Source organism: Colobus angolensis, unplaced genomic scaffold, assembly GCF_000951035.1.
Source record: "Colobus angolensis palliatus isolate OR3802 unplaced genomic scaffold, Cang.pa_1.0 Scaffold196, whole genome shotgun sequence".
In the NCBI taxonomy this organism is placed as follows: domain Eukaryota; kingdom Metazoa; phylum Chordata; class Mammalia; order Primates; family Cercopithecidae; genus Colobus; species Colobus angolensis.
Window position 1 is genome coordinate 6,894,636 of NW_012115110.1, and position 23,622 is coordinate 6,918,257.

The 23,622-nt window shown below is 40.1% G+C and overlaps 1 protein-coding gene across 1 annotated transcript in view; it reads right to left on the reverse strand.

The window, feature by feature from the left end:
• Window positions 1-23,622, reverse strand: part of SEMA5A (sema domain, seven thrombospondin repeats (type 1 and type 1-like), transmembrane domain (TM) and short cytoplasmic domain, (semaphorin) 5A) — a 539,042-nt gene that overhangs the window by 406,935 nt on the left and 108,485 nt on the right. The window contains exon 2 of the mRNA XM_011940969.1: window positions 16,336-16,432. The gene's annotated coding sequence lies outside the window, so the exon portion shown is untranslated. The remainder of the gene's footprint in view (window positions 1-16,335; window positions 16,433-23,622) is intronic.

Here is a 23,622-nt window from a genome sequence, read left to right on the forward strand (position 1 = left end):
GGCCTCCCAAAGTGCTGGGATTACAGGCTTGAGCCACTGCGCCCGGCCTAAATTAATCTTTAATCACATCTGAGACATTCTTACAACCTAACTGACATATAACCTATGCTTGATTGCTACACATTCAATATGTGACATCAATTTTGGGGAGAGAGGAAAGGAAGCAGTAAAAATAGCTTCTATAAACATTTACTATACATGTCCTTATATAGGTATGCTGGTATTTTTATTTTTACAATATATATGCCCAAATATACTGCTGGTTTTCTTTGTATAGTACATATTCCCAGGGGTTGTAATACTGGTGAAATACTGGGTGAAATACTGGGTGAAAGAGTTTGTATATTTTTAATTAGGATTATCAAACTGCTTTTCCCAAAAAAATGTAAGTAATTCATGTTTCCATCAGTCATGGGTGAGAGTCCCCTTAGTCAGCATCCTTACCTGCAGTGGGTGTTATCATTTGTATCCCTTTCTTTTAGAATGGTATCTCATTTGAATTATCCTAATAGCAGTGGATAGAACATTGTTTCATCTACTTACTGGACACGAGGATTTGCTCTTATGTGAATTACCTATTCATATATTTTTCTACTTTCTTATGGGCTGCCTGAAGTTTTCTCATCAATTTATAAGAGCTCTTTGTATATTAGAAATATTAACCTTATGCCTATTGCAGGGATTGCAAATATTATCTCTATCTAATGCTAGACTTTTTAGATGGTTTATGTCACCTTTTAGCACAGTTTATTTTAATGATAACCAAATTACAGTCTATCCCTTAGGTTGCCAAAAAGAAGGAATTAGCAGAAAATTCTTGTTCTGCAATTACTAAGATAAAACATCCAGTGAAAGATGAACCTGGAAAAGATCCAGTATGAATAAAACTACATGTTCAAGGATGCTTTCTTAACCTTTGGCACAGACGCCACCTTGCCCCTTCCTTGGCTTATAAGAAGCCATCATACACCAAGTCACTAACACAGTTGGTCTCACCCTTCGATGCAGATGTTACTAGGGTGTTGCTCTCTGAATAATTCTTCAACCCGGGCAAAGCATTTGAATTGGGAATTTCCAGCTATAATTGCTACTCTGTGCTGCCCATAGGATGGAGCCTTTGACCCGGACATAAATACAGACCAGAATTCTGAGCCCAAAAACTATCTCTAGCATCTGGAGAAGAAGGTATCATGAAAGGGGAAGAGTGTAGTTGTTTATATACAAAATAAGTTGAATTTGTAAGGAAGAACTGACTCTCTTCTTCTTTAAAAACGGTAGATAGTATTGAAGTTTTTCTCCTCTTTACAGAGAAAAACAAAAAGGCTAACGGAATGCAGTCAACCGAGAACTAGTTTCTTACATTTCCACTGAGGGTTTCTTTCTCCAGATCTGTCATTTTTCAGAATTTTCCAAGTAATAAAGTCATAGGCTTTTTTGTTAGATGGCTGGAAAGAGAAATGTATTTGTCATCCTGTCTGATGTTCCAGAGCATTTTTCAGTGTTGTTCTTGTTGCTGTTATCTTGTTGAATTTTTATAAGACTATTATTGGTATCACGAAGAAAGAGGATATTCAATGATGTTTCTAATCCCAAAAATAGTGCAAAAAAATTAATCTTAAAAGTATAATGGAATCCACTTTCTTTTTTTCACTGACTCCATCTGCAAGCCAGGATCAACTGTAAAATCATTTTATGAAGAAGCAATATTGCCGGGGATTTGTTCTCTGGGTCTAACAGACTGCTTGCAAGCCAGAGTTAAAGGTCCTGAACAGTTGATGCAAATTCCACCTCTGTATTTCACTGCCCTCAGTGAGCTCAACATCATTCACTGAAGCATGTATTCGCTGATATCTTAACACCACCATGCAGCAGAGAAAGAGAATCACATAATTTTAAAATTCAGGCTGAGGGCTACTCTGGATGTATAAGGTTGACTTCTGACCACCTGCTTCCGCACTAGACTTGTTCTAAACGGCTTTCTTGAGAGGTGATTCACAAGTGCTAAAAAATCCTGAATTTTTAAAATGAGATACTTTGGATTACTTACAAACTACTTTCCATAATGGCATTTTACCAATGAAATGATCCACCGGATGAAAATGACTTATTCTCAGTTATCTGTTTTATTCCTGAGCTCATCTATTTTGACAAGTTCTTGATCACTGTGCCTTACAAATTATGCACAGTCTTTTCACAAAGCCTTCACTATGGATTCTAGGAGCTCACAACCCACCGCTTCTCAACATACAGTCATATATTCTGCTTTACAGTAGAATACTTCTGCCTCAGGGAATCCTAATGGCCAGTGCCAAATCTTGTTTTCACTAACTGTGAGAAATGTGAGCCTTATTCTTTATATTAATAGGTCAAATGCATTTCTCTTTGATAGAAAATCAAACGTCTAAGCCGCTGATAAAACTCTGGTGACATCCGGAGTTTCATAGGTTTGATCTTCTTACAAAAGGTGTTAACAATGCAAGTGAGGTTAACAAAAATCCTTGCAGGGAATCACACACTGAGTGGCTCTCTGGGCAGCATCACTAACTGCTGCATTTTATTAACAGCGGGTCAAGGAGTCTCTCACCCAACACATCACAAATGTTGACAGAGATTCAATGAGTCAACAAGTATGTCTACTGCAGCTGGAACTGACACTGAAAATGTTAACTACGTCGACAAAAATTCTCAGGAGGCCTCTCAAACACTAAACTTTTCCCTAGCCCAAGGTCTCTGAGGAAAAAATACAACAATTAAAAGAGCAGTGTGGAGTGAGAACACAGTACAGCAAATTTTTAATGTCAGAAAGTAGCAATTTGGTAACTAAGAAAACTGGAAAAATCATTATAACCTATGCCTTACTTTGCCCAGCACCTCCCAAGACTCAACTGGAAAGAGCCTGGCTTTGAGAAGAATGAAAGCCTGAACTGCTGATTGTGAGAAAAAAAAAAAAAGCAAAATACATGCTGAAAGGAACTCACACAAAATATTTCATTGTAAGAGTCTGACCTTATTTCCTACAGCCAGAATGGCATTTTACGATACAACAGCGGAGAATTTTGCTACTAAGATGTTGAATGAAATCCCTCAAGAGGAGAATTACCTTTGAGATTTTCTGTCACTTTTAAGATCACTTGTGAAGTATCAAAGCAGTACTATAGCAAATGAAATATTATGAGGAGCTTTGCAACAGATGCCAATACCTTCCCCAAACATGTCTGAGGCATCTCCTAGGTCAGAGGCCCTGGATTTCAAATATACTGCCAAAGTGTCAATGACCCCCAAATACACAGCTCTACTCCCAGTCATTCCTTCACAGCCCACACTTGTGTATCTGTCTACTCTCTAGACCCGATGAGAAATGAAAGCCTCCAACTCAAAGTTAACATTGTCCTAGGAGAACTGTTGTTTTTCCCTCCAAAACCTACCCCTGCCCAGGGCTTCTCTGTCTCAGTAAGTGGTCCACCATCTACTCACTTACTGAAGTCCAAAACTTCCAATTCATTTTTAATTTATCTTCTCCTCTCCCCAATGCCCAATCCATCAGAGCACCACAGACTCTACCTCTAAATATGTCAAGCCCATCCACTTTTCTCCTACACTAACAACCCCGTAGTCTGTGCCACCATCACGCCTGACCCCATCATCTGTGAGAGCTTCAAGCTGGTCTTCCTGCTTCCCCTCTAGCTACCCTGGAATCCACTCTCCTGACCCAGTGGTGACCCTGATCATTTAAATGACAATTTGGAAGTGTAAATAACTCATATCCCACCACTGCTGCTCCAAAGGGTTCCCAATGCCCCTAATAGGCATAGAAGTTTCATATCCCGGCTTACAAAGCCCTACATGTGCTAACTCTTACCCACCTCTGTGGTCTCAGTTCACACCACTGTCCCCTTCCCCACTACACACAAACCAATCCACAGCTGTCCCCTATTCACTCTCTGTCACATGAACTCATCTGAATTCTTTGCATAGCACTTACCACTGGACAATACTTTTTTTATTTGTTGTGAATGCAATCATTGCTTATGGGCTAACTCTTCCATCAAAAATGTATGCTACAGGAGACCCAGGAGCCTATCTGCCTTGCTTACGTGTATATCACCAGCACCTATAACCAAGGCTCATACACTACATGTGTTCACACACACAAAAAAAATACCCAGGGAGGAGGGAGAATGCAAGTTATTTCTCACGGTCACTTTGACTGCAATTTTCAAGAAAAACAGTCAGTGTGTTACAGCAACAGTAGAGGCACGATTTCCAATCAGACATTAATTGAGATGCCCACTAGCCCTTGGTGACCCCATGAACAGGAAGAGATGTTTCAGGGACACCATTTGTTTATACAGATGTCTGTCCTTGAGGGATTTTTGTTTGAGATCAACCACCAATCATGTGTTTTCTGCAAGGAAATGACACAGTGAGGGTGGGTTCCAACCCTCAGAATATTTGCTAGCTCAGTGAAATAAAACCAAGATTCCATTTGGAGAAGCCTATAGCTGCTTTACTTTGCACCAAATTGTAAAATGGGTGGGTTTTGTTGTTTTAGAATTCTTTTCTGTAACAGTCTACCAAGAGGGATCCCTTGGGGCCTTTAGAAAATAAACGGGGTAAAACACACGCTGGATTAAGAAGTTATATATTATCCACTGGGCTCAGCCATGCAGGAGGCCTCAGCATGACCTTGGCAAGTTTCTTAACCTCGTCACACTGTGTTCGCTCACCTTTAAATGGTGATAATATTAGAACCTGCGTACTTGTTGAGAAGATGAAATGGCATGCATAAAGCAGTGTCTGGGACACAGAAGTGCTCAGATAATGTAAGCATTATGAATTATCACCAAGTCATTACCAGTGCTTCGAGAAATAGTTCAGATTTGGAAATGTTGGAAAATCCACATTATTAAATTTGTATTGTCATTGCTACATTACAAGGAACTGTTTAATGACTTGCTCTGAGCATGTTCAAGTTCTCCTTTGGCTGCAAACACAGATGACTACCACAGGCCCCTGGAGATGACCCAGGATTAGCTACACTCTATTCTTTCTACACTTGGAGAACTGGCATGTGCTTGAGAAAAGACAAGAAAAGCTACTCCAAATTAATAAAGTCTTCACAAATCATGTACATGTGATTAGAAATGTTCGTTCTGAGTGTATCTGATCATTTAGTATTTGCTCAAGAAAACAATAATTACTTTGTACATGATCTGCCATAAAGACAAAAAATGAGCAAGAAAATAAGAGTCAAAGTCAGAAAACATACAAGACACTTAATATTATAATCAGAGAACTGAGTCACACTGTCATAATTCACTTTTTTATTGTTGCTAATATTATGATGTCCCAGAAGAAAACTTCCAAGACATTTACGTAGACCTTTTTAACACTTGGTTTATAAAATAACATTAAAAGAATATAGTCCAGTACATAAAACAGAAAGTTATTTTAAAAATTGAAATTGGCCGGGTGCGATGGCTCATGCCTGTAATCCCAGCACTTTGGGAGGCTGAGGAGGGTGGATCATGAGGTCACGAGTTCAAGACCTGCCTGGCTAACCTGGTGAAAACCCAGCTCTACTAAATATATAAACATTAGCCAGGCATGGTGGCAAGCACCTGTAATCCCAGCTACTTGGGATGGTGAGGCAGGAGAATCTCTTGAACCTGCGAGGCAGCGGTTGCAGTGAGCTGAGATCCCGCCACTGCTCTGCAGCCTGGGTAACAGAGCAAGACTCTGTCTTGGTGGAAAAAAAAAAAAAGAATTCAGCTCCTAGAAAATACTACAGCAGAATGATAAAGTTAACATATAACTACATATCAAGCTGAGTCAAGAAGAAAGGAATTTCAGGAAGATACACAAAAATGATAGTGACTCGGGAGAAAAGAATAGACCTGCCTATGGAAGCATATATTGGTTCTCTGGTGACGTTTCAGCCTGAGCACTAACATAGGAAACATGCTGTCCTTCTCCTGCTTTACTAACATTCTGCCTTCTTGGTTGGTGCATCCCTGTGGCAGGCTGATGAATACATCGCACCTGCTGCTCATGGCTGGGAACACAACCAGCAACAAGGCACAGTTACAGCTTCAGGGAAGTAAGGAAGGTGAGTGACTGTCCATACTGTGTGTGTGCGTACCCACAGTCACACATGTGTACGTAGCACCAAGTTAGTGAAAAGTTCTTATTTAAAAGAATTATTTTCTGTAATAGTCTACCTAGGCTGTGGTTTTCCTCTAGTAGGTAGATCCTTGAGCAGTCTACCCCTAATTTGCCACAAATTCATAATTAAGTTACATAGCTGGGTGTTAGTATATTGTTCTAGATATAGATTTCAGAGATTTTAACCCTGCCCTAGTGCATCTAATGCAGTAGGGTGCCTCCAATGATAAGGCTATCTATATCTATTTAGCTATCGCTATATTATTTACATACATGCACTAATATAGGTAGGCATTCTATCTTCCTGTTCATTCAACTCTATCTGCATATGTGTATGTGTGTGTGTGTGTGTGTGTGTGTGTGCATTCAACTATATCTATCTATCTATCCATCCATCCATCCAACTGACCCAGAATTGTGCTCACAGCAAGGCAGATACTCTTAAACATTAGTGCTGTCCCCTGGACATGCACATCCAGATAACTATATTACAGGAACTACAGTTTCAGTCTTCTGAGCTTGGCTTACCCCACAACCTGACAGTCATGCTGTGCTGCGCTATTTTTATGTTTAATATGTACTCCTTGAAGACGATACTATGAAATTCCACTGTAACACTGATTGATCGTGTTCAAATGCTCACTTTAAGAAAGGTTAGATGCCAGGAAGGAAGTGATACTGAATCCTACAGTGCAGGAAAGCAGCTACATTGGTTTCGGTCTTGATGCTATTTGAATACCTCATCTTTTCTGTTCTCTTCTACAACTTATAGATAACCATTAATAAGAAACGGACTTTAGAAGCCTCTCACAGTCTTTCCTGTCTTTGGTACACTGTAAGTGATGTTCAGTTATACTGGAAAACAGTGAAGACTATTTGAGAAAGCAGTAAAATGAATGGCCCCAGCTGGACAATATAGGGACAGTCTATAATGGCTACAGCAAATATAATTATTTAATTATTGTAAAATTATGCAATAAACTTCTTAAATTAAATATAGCACAATCGGAAGGCTAGAGGAGCACATTTTATCACACTCTTAAGGACCATTAGAGAAGTTATATTTTACAAAATTTCCATCTGAATCACTTCATTAAATAACACATACGTATTCAGTGCTTATTATGTGCCAGAGTGTTAAGTATTGGGAAGATGGATGCAATAATCAAGCCAAGGACTTCACAGCATGAAGAAGAAGGACTATATGTATTTACAAAATACTACAATGAATCCAACTTTAAATTGCCATTGCAGGGATGTGCACAGGAGTGTGGAGACACAGACAGGGTGCAACTTAATTCATCTGGCCACGGAGAAGGAAGAGAAAGGTTCATGGAAAATGAGAAAAGTTAGCTGAGAACTGGTGAACAAGCAAATATCTACCCACTGAACGATGTGGGGGAAATTACGCCAAATGCATGAATCTCTGATTGGGGATGGGGAGGAAGAATCCCATTCCTCTTCTCTTAGCCAAGCTCATAGCCTTCCAGCTCTGTGTCCAAATTAGAAATAGAGTATTACTCTTGCAATTCAGAAAGTCCCAGAAAAATCCATCCATCAATCCATCTACTCAACAAATGATTATTGACATCTTATTACATCTTAGTCCCTTACCTCGCCTAGGAATGGAGCAGTGAATGAACAAAATAAGTAAAATCCCTGGCAGGGTAGAGCTTACATGAGAAGGCGGGGGCAGAAGTTATATAAAATAGATAAACAAAATATGTCACGTATCAGACAGCGCTAAGTTCTTTGGAAGAAAAGTAATAAAGCAGAGAAGGAAAACAGATAATAGCAGGGAGACTGTTTCCATTTTAATCATTTGATCAGGAATATCTCCTGAGAAGGTAAGAGTTGAATAAACTTGAAGTAGGCCAAGGAGCGATCTTCAGGGATCTTCAGGTAAAGAGTGCTGCAGGCACAGAAAACAGTCAGAATGAAAACACGGGGCAAGGAACGTGGCTACTGTGTTCCAGGGAGAGCAAGGAGGCCAGTGAAACTGAAGCTGATGCTTGGGAGAGAAAGATAGAGAAGAGAGAGGATGAGGACAAAGAAGGGACACGTGGTGCCTGGCGGGCCAAGTGAGGAAGCTGGCTTTCCATGTGAATAAGGCAGCAGCTGCTGGAGGATTCTGAGCAGAGGGCCTATCTGGTCACTGTGTGGAGAAAAGACCATGGAGGCCCAAGAGCGGAAGCAGCGAGACAGCCGGAAGACCTGAGCACTCACAGGGACCAAGTTGCTGGGAGCTTAGCTGAGGCAGGGAGCAGTGAAGGTGTTGAGAAGTGGCAAGATTTTGGATATATGTTGAACAAAAAAAAATAATAATAATATTTGTTGACAACTGATTATGGGGTGACAGAGAAAGAGAATAATCAAACATTGTTCCAAGTGTTTCAGCCTGAGCAAGCGGAAGACTGGACCTCCCATTAATAAAATGAGGAACTCTACAGAAGGACATGGCTAGGGGATGTGGGGAGAAAAGAGCTCAGTTTGGACATGGTTAGTTTGAAGACATAAATTAGACATCCAGTTTTGAGGTTAAATAGGCAGTTGAATATATAAATAATTTTGGAGCTTAGGGATAGGTTTTGGCTGAAGATAGACATGTGGGAGTAATTAGTGTGCAAATGGTACTAAAGCCATGAGACTGGAAGAGATTTCTCAATGGTGAGAATGGTGGGAAAAGAGACAAGGTCCAGGCACTGAACCTTATGGGACTCCAGTGCTTGGATGGCAGGGAGATGACCATTTGAGGCTAAGATGCAAGGCCCAGAGATATGAGATTAGGCCAGGGTAATGGAGCATCCTAAAGCCAAGTAGAGAAAGTATGTCAAGGAGGTGGGAGGGGTTGATGGTATAAAAGCTGCTAACTGTTAAATGTGATGATGGCTGAGCCTCAACTGCTGGATTTAGCAACATGGCGATGATGGGTGATCTTGACTAGACAGTGCTGAAGGAATGACTGAGGGATCAGACTGGGCTCAAAAAGAAATAAAAAGGCAGAAATGGAGGACAACAAGTACAGGCAAACACTTTAAACAAAGTTTTTTTGTTTTGTTTTTTGTTTTTTTGTTTTGTGTATGTGTGTGTGTGTGTGTGTGTTTTTTCTTTTAACAAAGAGGAGAGAAATGTGGTATAACTAAAGAAAAAATTAGAGGCCACAGGTCAAATTTTCTTAAGATGGTAGATCTTTCTATTCCTATTGAAGAAAAAAAAAAAGAACAACACGGAGGGAAAAATAAAAACTGATTATGTAGGAAAGAAAGGAAATAACTGCTTAAGTACTGTAGGAGCAAAGGAATGGGATATAGTTTGGCCAAACTAGGGCTAAGAGTTTCCATCAGAATTAATCAGTGTCCATTAGCTGGGATACTGTGATTGGCCCACTTGGGTAGGTACTTCACCTTTAAGTACCTACCCAAGGAGGCCTGCAATGGAGAAAAGAGGAACAGTTCTCAAGAAGTATGTGGCCCCTGAGCTGTGAGAAGGGTACCCCAATTAATGTGTACTAAAAAAAAATCTGAGCTACAGTAAACAACTTAGATCAACCTACCTAATTCCTCAGCACTGGAAATGTAAGTGCACTATTCTTAGATACTGTTATACGAAAATACGGTGGTATTTACTTCCCAGAATCTCCCAACCAACTTCCCAACCTTTCCTTTTTCTGCTTTGGTTTAACCAATAGTGGTTACTGCTCAGGCTTTAGACAAAAACAAATGAAGTAAAATGACTCTGATTCCTTTGTGGCCTGGGAGGTTCAAAGAGACACAAACACACACAAAACCCCCATGAAAAGCTTCGCTACATAAAGCGTGAACTGATTTGGTTTGCAGCCCTGCAGCTATAGAGGCCTCTCCAATACTCTGATCTGGAAACCACAGGGCAGGAAAATCCCCCAAGTCCCATGAAATCCAAAGATCCAAACATGGGGTCATTGTTATGCCCTTAGGAAAGTTCTGCCAAAATAAGATCTTACACACAATGTAATCGAGAGGGCAGAATCCTTACGTGCACATGTAGATCTTCAACTCCAAGCAATTAACCCCACACACATCTGCCCCTCTAATGGGTGTCTGAGAATAAACAGCACACATCAATCCCTCCCAGCCTCACTCAACGACGAAACTAAGGAAAGAAAACGAATTCTGAACTTCACCACACAGCTGTGATTCACAAATATTTATAGTAGCCATAAAGCTGGTGACCTTCAGGAAGGTAACACACTTGGCAGACATTCACCTAAACACAAGAGGGGAAAAGTCCCAAATCTCAAACAGCAGAGAACAGAGAGAGAGGCAAGATTTCCCAAGTTCCATAATGGGGAATTCCAATGCACTCTAATGGGGATAATGGAAGCTGACAATTCTCTTGTCAGTGAACTTTGGTAAGCAGAGTGAAATGCTTGTGACAAAGCAGATCAGCTCTGCACGGGCCTTTCTGGATGGCCTCACAGAGATTTTCCATCAGGCTGACTACACAATTGGATGGGACTCAGGAGTACTGTCTACAGCCCTGTATTTCTGACATTATTAAGAACGACAGGTTAAACCTTTATCCCAAATTACAATCACTCAGCATGTTTAAGCAAGTGTGTACCTTGTATCAACAATATACATAGAGATGCACTGAAAATATCACAAAATAAAATTCCTGTCAGGAAAGTGGCATCAAAAGAAACACTGTCAGCAACTCAGCAGGCACTTTTTTTTTTCATATTTAGTCTCCTTGTCTAGTTTAAACCCCTCTTTACCTATTATCACACCCAAACCTATGTCTTCTCACTTTCCTTATTTTATAGCCAAGAAATCCAACAAAATCAAGAAAAGTAGACTGAGAGCTGAGTCTTGGCCTGATCTGTCCACAGTCAGGTGGTTATGAATCTCAGAAAGCGAGATCTAGATTCAGTCTTTTGGAACTCCTGCCCTTAACATTATTGTATGCACATCAGCACATCACAACAAATTAATATTTTATGTCAGTGCTCGAGACTGCACAAAAGAGGACATCCACCCGTACATATGTGATTTGACCAGCCTGAACTCGGTCTTCGATACCCGCCATGTAACATTTAATGCAAACACCTTAAGTTATGTACAAGAATGAGCCAAGAAGCAAAGCACTGTGATCATGATTTAATCATGGTTAATATAGTGGGTTAAGTTCTATAAAATTTTAAAAAAAGGAAATATAGTTGTTAAAATGTAGGCATAGGTTGTATAAAATCTTAAAATAGAAAGTTACCTTTTCCCTAACAAAGAAGAATGAATAAAAGAATGAGAAAATTTAAGTTGTCTGGTTCTAAACTAGGTCTCTATTTGTAGAAAGGAGAAGTGTGTAGCTGGGATTTTCTCCCACTTGTACAAATATTGTTATTGTCCGAACATCCACAATAAATTAAAATTGGGGATTGATTTTTTTCAGCAAGGACAAAGAAAGGCAGAATAAAACTTTGAGAAGATTTTAAAAAGAAAAACTATATTTTAAATTTAAACTATATTTTAAATATTTAAAAACTATATTTTAAACTGGTACTGAATTAAACAGTTAAATATTTTTAATAAGATCAGAAGAAAGTAAAGAATTTTTTTCTAATTTTTTTACTATTATCATTTTATAGATGAAAATGTTTTGTTTAATTCCTAAGCACCGATTAAAATCATTATCGAGAAAAAATCTGACATCACTAAAATAAACTTATTTAAATTTAAAAGGACAAAGCAAACAAGCAAATGAAATAGGGGAAAAAACAGTGACAATAATGAGTTAATATTCTTAATAATTAAGTCTTAAAATCTGTAAGAAAAACACTGAGTCTCTATAGCTAAACAGTTATAAAATCTGGACAAATAATTCTCACACACATTTGTTTATCTCTCTCTCTCTCTCTTTCTCTCTCTCTTCCCCCCTTCCCCCCCTCCTTCCTTCCTCCTTTCTCTCTCTTGCCTCTTCTTAGAGTAATGGCTAATTATTGCTTGAAAAAAAATTAGCAAAGTAACACAATGAGTAAAAAATAACACATATAAAGAAAGAATATTATCAAATTGACCAAAATAATTAATAATAATACTCAAAGTTTTTGAGTAATGATACTCAAATTTGTTTTAGCAAAATAAATTCTCCAGCATATAAATCAAGTATAAATATCTACAACACTTTTACAAAGCCAAACTGGCAGATTTTTAAGACTCCCTGGGTTTTATGTAGTAAATCAACTATAGCTCTTCTGAGCTAATGAATTAACCCTCAATTAAAAGAAAGTATTACAATAACAATTGCTATTGGTTTGAAGCATGTACTTCATGCACCAAATACAGTGACCAGCCCAAAGTGAGAAAGTAGGATTGGAACTCAGGTGTATGAAGTCTCCCAGCACCCTTGTCATGTGCATCTCAGCATGGTCTATGACTTTTGTGAACTGAAAGCAACGTATGTTCCACAAAAGAGAGCAGGCAATGGCATTACAGTGCCTTTACATGATAGAATATTATGTATACATTAACATAAGGGTTTTTCCGTCAATTTGCAATAATATGAGGAAGTATGTATAAGTGAAAAAGCAGTCTGCAGAATTTTATGCCTACTATTATCTCAACTCTTTAAACTGCTTATCAAAAATGTTCCATAAAAGACTCCATTAAATGCCATCTGTGATTGCCTTCGATAGAGGCATTATAGTTGAATATTCCCCTTCTTTTATATATTTTCAGTAATGAGCATTCACTACATTAATGCCCTTTAAAATTTTGTTTAATTGTAAAAGTAATAATACTCCTGAAAATCTTACTGATCACATGGATGATAAAGTACAAACACCTGTACTCCAGAGATCATCTCTGTTTAGAGTTTGGTATGCATTAATATATATTCTAGTAGACTTTATAACACACATGAACTTGTGTATAGAGATTGTGTGTGTGTGTGTGTGTGTGTTTATTTTTAAGAGGAATGGGATTATATTAAATATATTATTCTGCAATTTGCTTTTTCAGTTAATAAGGAATCAAAGATAGTTTTCCATTACTTTTATGATCAGAATTTTGTTTTTTATATCATTGCCATTAAGGTGAAGCACACTTTGCCATGGCACATAGAATAAGTACTTAGGGGCCGGTGGCTCCCTGACAAAGGCGTGTCTCCAAAACTTCTGCTACATTATCACGCTCTTGAGTTTGCTGCAATTATAGATTTCTAAAAATGAATGAATGAATGAATACAATAGTTCCTTGCTTAAATTGCTTAAAGAAACACAAATTAATTGGTCTTTCAATTTTCTTTGCCCATCTTTGTAAATGGTATAGTAGAGTCAAATATGCCTTTAAGTGTCAGAAATATCCTTTTGTAATAAAAATGTAAAATTTAAAAAAATCATACCACAATTTATGTGGCAAAGGGTATTGCCATGTTATTTCATGGTTTAACTATGTCAATCCTGTTCAAACTCTGTCTTTGCTCATAATAAAAGAGGGATATTTGAAATCAGAACATTCTTATTCAACATGATTATCAGACAGCCCAAGATAATTGTATGCTTACCCTAATATATATAAAAGGCAGCAATATATATATAATATATACAAAAGACACCTTATATATAAGGGTGCAAACTAACAGTGTCACTCTTAGAAATTATGTAAAAACCAAAGTAGGAAATACCATCTAAACTTATTTCATAAATGAGTTATATATACTAGCTTAACAAAATATCAAGAAAATAATATTTATCAGGCCCTAATTTGAGCAAAGCTATAATTTAGGTGGGACTTAGACTAATACATTTGGGGCATATAGACTATGTCAAGCAATGGAACATCAAATGCCCTTATTCCAAGGGGTAAGGTTTGCAGTTACAATAGACTTCATTAAAATGTGTTGATAATTAAAACCCAAGTATCCAAGATAAATTGCATTGTGGGACTAGTACCTACTGTCCCCCGAAACACTCTCATTCACTATACTATGAGGTCTTCAGCAGTGCAAGGATCATGTTAATCACAGCTCAGAAAGCTGCTTAGCCTGGAGGCCAAATCCAGCCCGCTGCCTGTCTTTGTAATAAAGTTTTATTGTAACACAGCCATGCCCATTCACTTACATATCTATGACTGCTTTCATACTACAATGGCAGAGTGATGCAACAAAAACTCTATGGCCTGTAAACACTAAAATGTTTTCTCACACTTTTTAGAAAACGTTCACCAATTCTTGCTTTAGATTACTGTTTGAAAAACTGATTTCTTTTTTTTTTAATTTTTTTTTTATTATACTTTAAGTTCTAGGGTACATGTGCATAACATTCAGGTTTGTTACATATGTATACTTGTGCCATGTTGGTGTGCTGCACCCATCAACTCGTCAGCACCCATCATTTGTTCTGAGCTTCTCTGTACGAGTCTGAGTATTTCCAGTAAGGAATAAAAAATAATGTCTGACTGGTGCTTATTCCAAGGAGGCATTGTTAGTGCTAAGAGGCAGTTTTGTGTAAAGGTTAAGAAGATAGAATCAAATCCCAGCTCTGCCTCTGACTCACTGCAAATCTCAGGCAGATTACTTAAGCTTTCTGTGCCTCAATTTCCTCATCTTTAAAACAGTGACCATAATAATAGAATCCTGAAAGGTTGTTATGAGAATTGAAAACACCTCAGTGCAGGGCCTGGCACACAGTGAGGACTTATATTAGCTAATAACTCTTCCTATCACATATCGTGATGACCACTGAGCATCCAAAGCGAGCCAACACAGGCTCCATGTGGTCATTCTTCCAGCTCTCAGGTGCTGTGGTTCTCCATGGAGGAGGGAACAGGAGGTTCCAGTTAAAACACTATGTGAACCTGAATCTATGTGGGCTGGAGAAAGATGCAAAATGCAGACATCCGTTTCTTCTGCAAAACGTAAGGATGACACAGGAGAGCCTCTCATCTCAGCTGAGCACATCTACACATCTATACAGAGGGCCCGGCTCTGAGACCCATCTAGCCTCCTTCCTCATAGAAGAAAACAGGGACCGGGAACTCATAATCCGAGAGAGGGAATGGTCACCAGTTATTGAGAAAATCTCTTGATTACCTAAAATCAGCAAAGCGCTTTGTGAATTGGGAAGAAATATAAGCCTGTCCACAATGAGACAGTCATTGAGTTAGGCAGAAAAATAAATAAGTGAATAAACAAAGGCAGTGTCTTTGCAGTGACTAGTATATGGAATGATACCGTCACTTTCCCTCACTTTACTTGCTCCTCCCCTACACCCTCTATCGTCCTTCACCCCTTCCTTTCTTCTAGTCTTCCCAGAAGGTGGTAACACCTAGGTCTCAAGTGCTTAGGAAAGGCTCCAGTAAAGCCAGTATTTATGAGCCAGCCTTTGGAAGACCCAAACAAGCACAGTTGGTGGTGGGAACAGATCACTGGCCCCAGGAAGGAGGAAATTGTGTGGAGGCCTGACGAGGAGGATCCCTGAGAGTATCATGAGAGGTTTAGGGCTTACTCAGCAGGTGCAGGGGACCACAGAATGTCCCAGAACAGGAAGTGAGATGACAGTAGTATGCACTGCAAATAAGTGGGGGGCAGAGCACAGAGGTAACCGCAGGAGACAAAACTGAAACCCGGTAGGCAGTCACACCGGGGTGCAGAAGACTCTAAGAAGCATCTAAGCCTTTTCATGTCTTCAGGTTCCTGAGTGATGTAGCAGTGGCATACGACCAAAATTGTTTTACTTGAAAGATTTCTCTATCTGAAAGCTTGCTCATTCACTCTTTTTTGTTTATTTATTTTATTTTTATGTTTTTTTTTTTTTTTTAAGGTGGAGTCCTGCTCTGTCGCTCAGGCTGGAGTACGGTGGTCAATCTCAGCTCACTGCAAACTCTGCCTCCTGGGTTCAAGCGATTCTTGTGTCTCAGCCTCCCAAGTAGCTGGGATTACAGGCACGTACCACCACGCCAGGCTAATTTTTGTATTTTTAGTAGAGATGGAGTTTCACCATGTTGGCCAGGCTGGAACTCCTGACCTCAGGTGATCCACCCTCCTTGGCCTGCCAAAATGCTGGGATTACAGGCATGAGCCACCACACCCAGCCTACCTTCGTTTTTAATAACAGAAGTAAAGCTCACAAGCTGTCAAAAATATTTCAGTCTGTAATATTTTTGGTTTCTTCCCTTCTCATTTAGATGTCTCACTTACCAAGGAGAGAGAGGGTGGAGGCCGCGTTTCCTCAATCATGAATCACACTGACTCCACAGCCATGTGGGCACTCTGGCCCACGTCTCACACACCAACACTTCAAAAAAGAAAACAGAGAGATCCAGTCAACCATTTTAAAAGAGGATGTGGTCATTGTTGGTGATGAATTCTATGAAGTTCCATTAAAGCCTGAACAATCAGCACAAGCTGTTTTAGCCACGTAGGATTAGAGCAGTGACGCAGGACAGCGTGGCATCACAATCATGCTATCCCAGTTCAGGATCGTGTGCACTAACGGATTCTTTGTCTTCAGAAAAGGAGAAATGAACGTTTAAATGCTGTTAACAGATGAAATAACTCTCATGAAACATCCAAAAGAACCATTATTTCAAACCCATTGAAATTATCTCAAGCAGTCTGAAAATTAAATTAAGATTCATTATAAGAATTTATCCATTTCATGATGACTCATTCCATTTTTTGGAACACATGGTACCTTATACAATGCATTTCAAAAACAGGAGATAAAGGCAGTAGCACAAACTCTGCTAGAAATGTGAGTTTATATTTTTATTTCATATTGATTTATTAGGTACACAATTATGAGGCTTTTAGAAAAAGAATGATACATCATGAATAATAAGCCACTTTACCAAAACCAAGTAAACCTGTCCAATCTCCTCATTCAATTTAACATACAAAAATTCTGAAAACTTTATATTATCATTGGATGGAAAGATGACCACAAAACGCAAGCCTCCCTAGAAACATGTATGCCAGAAACTGAAAATACAGGTGACTTTCCATCTATGATCCATATGAGAAATGTGTTCATCACCAGTGAAGGATGCCTATGACTTCAAATACTGCATTTCAGGGCTCATGCTTTTTTCTGTTCTCCTCATTCATCTGGTTTCGCTCTTCTCTTCCCAGGTGGCAGCTTCTGACTGCTATAGATGTAAAACACCCTGACATTCTTCCTCCCCACCCTGATGAAGGGAAAATCGGAGAAAGAACTTCCCAGAACATTCTGGCTGCCCCTCTAGGCAGTGATTCCCACACGGTCAGCTTCAGTCATGATCCAAGGCCATCTGCCTGCAGAAAATGAACTGAACAACAGCAGCTGGAAATTTATAAAATTTTATACCTGCTGAATTGCCATTTCAGAAGCCCTAGGGTTCAGAGGCCAGGGAACAGGACAAGGTGGCATTACCTCTCCATGAGGCTCCCTTCCTCCAGGACGGGCCTTTGGTATGTTCATGGGAAGCAAGGGGGTGACCCAGGGCAACACACTGGGACATGCCTGCCTGAGACGCCCCAGCAGCCCAGGCACCCTCACATCATGCAGCACAGCCAACCCTCCAGTCCCAGCAGAGTCCTCGAAAGTCCGTGACATCATCCTTTGGACAGGACAAGGTGCAGATGCAAATCCTTGAAGCCAAAAGAGGAGCCAGGGAAGCACACTCAGTCTCAGAAATATTCCTAAGAGCGGCCAATTGCTTTTTCACGACATCACTAATATCACCTTTGGGTGTGGCAACAAAATATGTTAGTTGAAACTTCTTTATTAAGTGGCATGTTTGAATACACAAGCTTCCTCTCTCTAGTCCTAAAATCTGTTTTACAACAATTATTACTAAAACATCCTTATAGTTGTTTAGATCTGAGTTGAAATTTAAGTAATAAAGTTTGACAGATCCTCTGGTTACTGCCATGAATAGCTGGCAATTTCTGTAAGTTCCCACGTCTCAGAACTACATTAAAAACAGGGCTAATAGGTCTCCTGCCTCCCTCAGTGAGGTCACAAATGAGCTGATGTGACCCCTCAGCTGGACAGCAAAACCACACCTGCAGAATATGGGTCAGTCTCTTAAATGACAGAGACTGGGGCCAAAAAGAACATTGTAAGAATTCACAATCAGTAACACAACCAGAAAGCAAATACTGCAGGAAGAAGACATCCCTGCTGAATCCAGCACGGACAGCCCACAGCCTGGACTGCCAGACAGTCCTGGTCCAACCAACAGACTCCAAAACCCAGCCTCTTCCTTGTGGAAAAGCAATACCCACAGGACAGAGCTCTCTTGGCTTGGGGGAAAACACAGCTTCCTGTAGAATATGCTGTCTAAACAGGAAATCGGTCCCAGCAGCAGGATTCAACGGTGTCCACCCGAAAGGGTTGTTACTGTGCCTGTGTTTACATAAATAATGAAAAAGATATTTTACCAGCCTGGTGCTTGTCAGCCAAGTGAACAGTATTGGGACTTTCTACTCCTGTGGGTCAGCACTTGCCTGGGGAAGACGGGGTGCTCACCAGGACACCCATATGTGCCTGGGAGTGTGCACTCAGGAGCTGAAACAACAGTGACAAAGCAGAGACCTTGAGTTGGAGCCAAGCTAGAGGAACAGACGACGATTCTTGCAGGTCCAGAAGCAGAGACCCCCTGTCCTCTCCCAGCAAGGTCATAAATTAGCCAATGCATTAATCATAAACCACTGACATATTTTCTAGAAAACTGAGAAGAAAGTCAAAAGGCAAAGAAACTACATAGCCCCAGAGGCTCACCCCAGACTGGAAGTTGGAAAATTTTTAAGCGACACTTAACTACCCGTTTAATAAGAAATTTCTTATTTTTTGTAAACATAGAAATTTCTCTATTTGACTCAATTCCCTATTACCCTTATTCTTTTCTCTTTTAGCTTAGCACTAACCTTGGTACAAACAACCTCTGAAATCCTCTGAGTCATAATTTTCAGAGTTCTGCTTATTAAAAAATGCCACCATGAACATACATGTGCAGAATTATCATGACAACACTTTTGATTTACCAACAGTAACTCTTTCCCAGAAGTTTTGCCCTGTGGCCGCCTACGCTCTTCAAATTGTCTCTAAATGGAACTACATGAAGAAGATTTCATATCAATTATAACTCACTAAGTGCTCATCAGCACATGACTTTCTCCAAAAATATGCCACCTTTTCCCTGCCCAGCTTACTCAGAATGAGGTAAGATGTAGACTTAAACATTATTTTGGACACGAGAGGTGAGCTGAGTGGTAGCCTTTATCCTGAAGATACATGACAGAAATGTACATGCCAGGCCAGTCTTACAAGCTGAATTTAGAAACTGTACCACAATAAGATTACACTGGATATAAAAATAGAAAAGACCGCCTGGCATCAGAAAGTTTAGTGGAGTGATGAAAAGAAACCCTAAAAGATACAGGTTCAAGAAACCTAAGAACTGCTGGGCCAGCATTTCCCAAAGGCAAGAATTCCACCAGTGGCCATGGCATTTAATTGACAGGCTTCTCAACACCAGTCCCTCAGTTAATCACCATGCACAGCACAGCCCCATGGCCACACGTGGTGGGTGCTTAGAAGACAAAGCAAGAAACTATTACACTCTCAGGAGCTCTCTACATGATTTTTCTGCTATGTAGTTCAGTAAATACTATAAATTGGAGGAAAGAAAAGTTACTTACAGGCAGAAGAGTCAAGGAAAAGATTTCTGAAAATGGGAAATGTGATGTGGGCTCCGAGGGATGAGTAGGAGATAAGGAGTCTATTAAAAGAGATGCTGAAGTATGTTTTAGTGGGTGCATTGCAGGTGAAACAAACAGTAGATGAGGGAGGAACAGCTGAAAGTTATCAGGTATAAGAGCAAAGCCATTTAGGCCAGCACCATGGTGAGTTAAAGCATGAGTTCCTGGTACCCTGGAGTTGAGTGGAAACCCCACCACAGAGTCCACCACAATAAGAGTTTGCAGGAGTGCAAACTGAATGAAATAGGTGGAAAAAAGTGATCCCACAAAGGTAAAAATCTAGACTGCAAAGCCAGGAGAATCACAGACAGAAAGCTGGCCTCGTGCTCAAGTCTCTGGAGGAAGACAAGGAAGTAAACAGGAGGGTGGATTCCAGGTGGGAGGCCAAGGAGCAGGGAGGGTGGCATCAGGAGTGTGTGCAGGCGGCCAGCATCGGCTAGCAGGAGCATGTGCCACGATGACTACCTGCAAGCTCACTCACATGCAAGGGCATGGAGGGCTCAAAACAGCCACTCCAGACAGCTAAGAGATGGGAAAAGTAGATGACACACAGATCGTAGGGAATGTTAACGTGAGAAAGAGATGAGACTTCGTCCAAAGGAAGGCAGAGTCACTGAAGGTTCAGTGGAATGTCAGGATGAGCAAACTTTGGGAGGGTGAATATGGCAGCTCTGCAGAGGATGCACAATACAAGAAGGGGAGAAACTGGGGCAAAAAGCTGCCACCAGAGAACTCCAGGTATGAGGAGAATGACAGTAAAGGATGCACCTTGCCCTTGCCAAGCAAAGGACTTGCCCTTGCCAAGTTCCTGGGAAATCACCTCTAAGACCTTAGAATGTCCTGCCTGATGAGAGACTTTGTTTTAGGGGAGCTTTAGGCCACACAGATAGTATAGGCTAACTATGTGGTTAATGGCTGAGGGCTTGGGCCTCCCTGGATTAGTCTGGCCATGTCTATGTGGTCAATTCTCAGTAAAAACTCAGGACACCAAGGCTCAGGTGAAGGAGCCTGGTTAGCAATACCCCATTCATGTTGCCATACATCCTTGTGGGGGAAGAAGCACTGTCCATGCGTCTCCACCGGAAAGAGACGATCAGAAGCTCCTGGCCAGCCTCTCCCAGACTCCAGCTATGCACCTTTTCCACAGCTGGAGTGTAAAGGGTACTGCTGTACCCTTTGACTGAGATCAACCATAATCACTAATACAACAGGTTTTATACATTCTTAGAGTTCTTCAAGCAAATCATTGATCCTGAGGATGACCACAAGCCACATGGCAAACCCGGTCAGGGGACCCCACATGACTAAGTGTGCAGCTTGGGCCCTAAACATCAACATTTAAAACCCAGGAGCAACAAATGGCATATCACATTGGAATTATTCACCAAGAAAATATATTCCACATTCCCAGAAATATATTAGCCTTCTAAAATAGATTTTAAGATATGCTAAATAAAAAGACAAAACATCACAGTCCATTTTTGCAAGGAATCACTTATATAGAAACATCAGTCTAAAAACTCAGCATGTACTTACTGAGGAATGAACATTCTTGAATTTAGAGCAATAACCTAAATGACGAAACTCAGAATTTTCTCAGTAGGAATTAAAATACAAAATGAGTAAAGGGCATTATTTTTGGAAGTGCCTTCATCCAGTGCCACTGGTTTGATTGAAAGGAACTATGCGGAGGACCAAGCACTCAGAGGTGGGCTGTGGGATAATGAAATGCCATTCACTCTGGCTGTAAGCACTGCAACCCTTTCTGTCACTGTCCCTGGCCTGGCTGTCCAGGCTTCCATGAGGTCACCTCTGACAGCCTCTGTCACTTGTTCCACATAGGTGGTCTCCACACAAATGTGCTTAGATAAATCAATACTGGACATTTAGGATAACAATGTCCCTTGAAAGAATGGCAATCTCTGTGGTTGGGGATCCTTGGAAACCCCAGGCACTCAAGAAAACAAAGAGTGTGTGACAGGAACAGAGAACAAGCCTTTGAGGCAAAAGTGGTAGGGAAGAAAGCAGAGAGAGGGGAGGGGGAAGGAAGAGCAAGACAAAAGGAAGAGGGGGAAGAAAAATACACTACAAGCAGCTACAGGGATAACAGGATGTCCTGAAATGGTGCAGCCTACTGAAAAATATGATATAATCTATCATTATAAAATGGATCTTTATTGTCTCCTTCAACTTTTGTTAAAATAAATTTTATGGAAAATTGAGGTTTACAACATGATGTAATGGTGACATATAGATAGTAAAATGGTTACCATAGTGAAGCAAATTAACATATTTATCATCTCACATAGTCACATTTTTTGAGATAAGAGCAGCTAAAATGTACTTATTTCACAAAAGTTCTAAATATTATATAATTTTATTAGCTATGGTTCTCATGCCTGCATTAGATGTCTTTGCAGGATACAAATAACAGCAATGTCAGCTTCAGGTACAAGGGAGGTGGACCAGTTCCTGGCCATTCCCTTCCACTGGCAGAACATCTGCTGTCACCTGGCACCACATTCCTGAGCAAATATTCCAGCATTCAAGGAAACAATTTGAAAAGGAAAAGCAAAATGCACAAAAGCTTGAGGTGATGAAGAAATTGTATGATGAAGGCAGCAGCCAGCCCCAGCCACTCTTACCATGGTCCAGGGAGCAGCCGCGTACCCCTCCCCTTCTCTCCTCTACAGGCCAGCACTAGTTGGGGTCAGAGGCTGGTCCGTGGAGCAGGTTCATTGAGACTCCCAAATATAAGATTGCTGGCCACTTTACATTCAAGACAGGGTCAGGACTCAAATGAAAAATGGGGTAATTTTTAAAGATAGATCTCTGGATTTGTTCAATATCACCACTTAAATTTTTTTTAGTTTTTTTTTTTAATTTTTTTTTTTTTAATTTCCATAGGTTATTGGGAAACAAGTGGTGTTTGGTTACATGAGTAAGTTCTTTTGTGGTGATTTGTGAGATTTTGGTGCACCCATCACCCGAGCAGTATACACTGTATCCTATTTGTAGTCTTTTATCCCTCACCACTTTCCCACCCTTTCCCTCGAGTCCCCAAAGGCCATTGTGTAAATCTTATGCCTTTGCATCCTCATAACTTAGCTCCCACTTATAAGTAAGAACACACGATGTTTGGTTTTCCATTCCTGCATTACTTCACTTAGAATAATATTCTCTAATCTCATCCAGGTCGCTATGAATGCCATTCATTCATTCCTTTTTATAGCTGAGTAGTATTCCATTGTATAGGTATACCACAGTTTCTTTATCCACTTGTTCATTGGTGAGCATTTCGACTGGTTCCACATTTTTGCAACTGTGAATTGTGCTCCTATAAACATGCATGTGCAAGTATCTTTTTCATATGGTGACTTATTTTCCTTTGGGTAGATACCCAGTAGTTGCACCACCCAAATTTTGAACAGTATTTGACATTTTGATGAGAGTTAAGAGATAGGATATAGTAGGCCCAGCTCTTAAAGGTTTTTCTTTCTTAACGCTGTTCCTTTGCCCCTTGGTTTGCCCGCACCGGCCTGAATACAGAACCTGTGCATGACCCCAGCTAAGCTCTGCACAGACAAACAGATTTTGAATGAAGTCATGTCTCTAGCAAGGACAGCACTGATGCAAACACCCGTGTCTTTAGAAAGTTAGAGACCTTACACAAAATGTGGGACAAATGTACAGAGAGAGAACACACATACACATATTTATAATCAGATCATTATAGATATA